The sequence below is a fragment of the Octopus bimaculoides genome, chromosome 25 (assembly GCF_001194135.2).
Source record: "Octopus bimaculoides isolate UCB-OBI-ISO-001 chromosome 25, ASM119413v2, whole genome shotgun sequence".
NCBI lineage: Eukaryota > Metazoa > Mollusca > Cephalopoda > Octopoda > Octopodidae > Octopus > Octopus bimaculoides.
In genome coordinates this window covers 28,611,866-28,612,757 of record NC_069005.1, presented here as the reverse complement: position 1 = coordinate 28,612,757, position 892 = coordinate 28,611,866, and positions in this window count along the sequence as shown.

The window sequence follows — 892 nt, the reverse complement described above, 5'->3', positions numbered from 1 at the left end:
GGGTATATATATATACACACACATATATATATATATATACACATATATACACACACACATATATATATATATTTGTACATGTGTACATGTTCCTATGTTCATTCACAAACATGTACATGAATATATGTACACAGATGCGTATTTCAGCATGCGTATACATACATGCATACTACTTATATAACTGTATGATTTGTCAGAATTTTACAACATTTGAAAAGCTTAATACACACACACACACAAAATATGAAATTCATATATCTTATCCACCCCCGCCCCCACTTGATTGTGGCTAAAAGCAACAACAACAACAACAACAACAACAACAATGGCAACAACTCACACTTCACAACAAATTTCTTGCAAGCAGAGTGCATTGGTAACAATACGATGGTTATTGAGTATTGTTGTAGAGTTTTAGTTGAAATGTCTGGTAGAACAGAAAAATGCATAGAAAGAGAGGAGGTGGTAGTGGCAGGAGGTTTGTTGATATGGTGGTGGTAGTGGCAGGAGGGTAGTTGTGCTGGAGGTGGGGGGGATGCTAAACATGTTTACAAGTGTGAACTGAAGTCCCCTAAGTAACTGTGGGAGAATGTGTTTTCTATACAAAATGTATACAGCGTACAGTATATGTACACACACACACACACATATATATTCTTTTACTTGTTTGTCATTTGACTGTGGCCATATTGGAGCACCGCCTTAAAGGGTCATAGTCAAAAGAATCGACCCTAGGACTTATTCTTTGTAAGCCGACTACTTATTTGCATTGGTCTCTTATGCTGAACCGCTAAATTACGGGGATGCAAACAAACCAATATTGGTAGTCAAATGATGGTGGGGAGATAAACAGACACAAAGACATAATTATATATATATATATATATATATA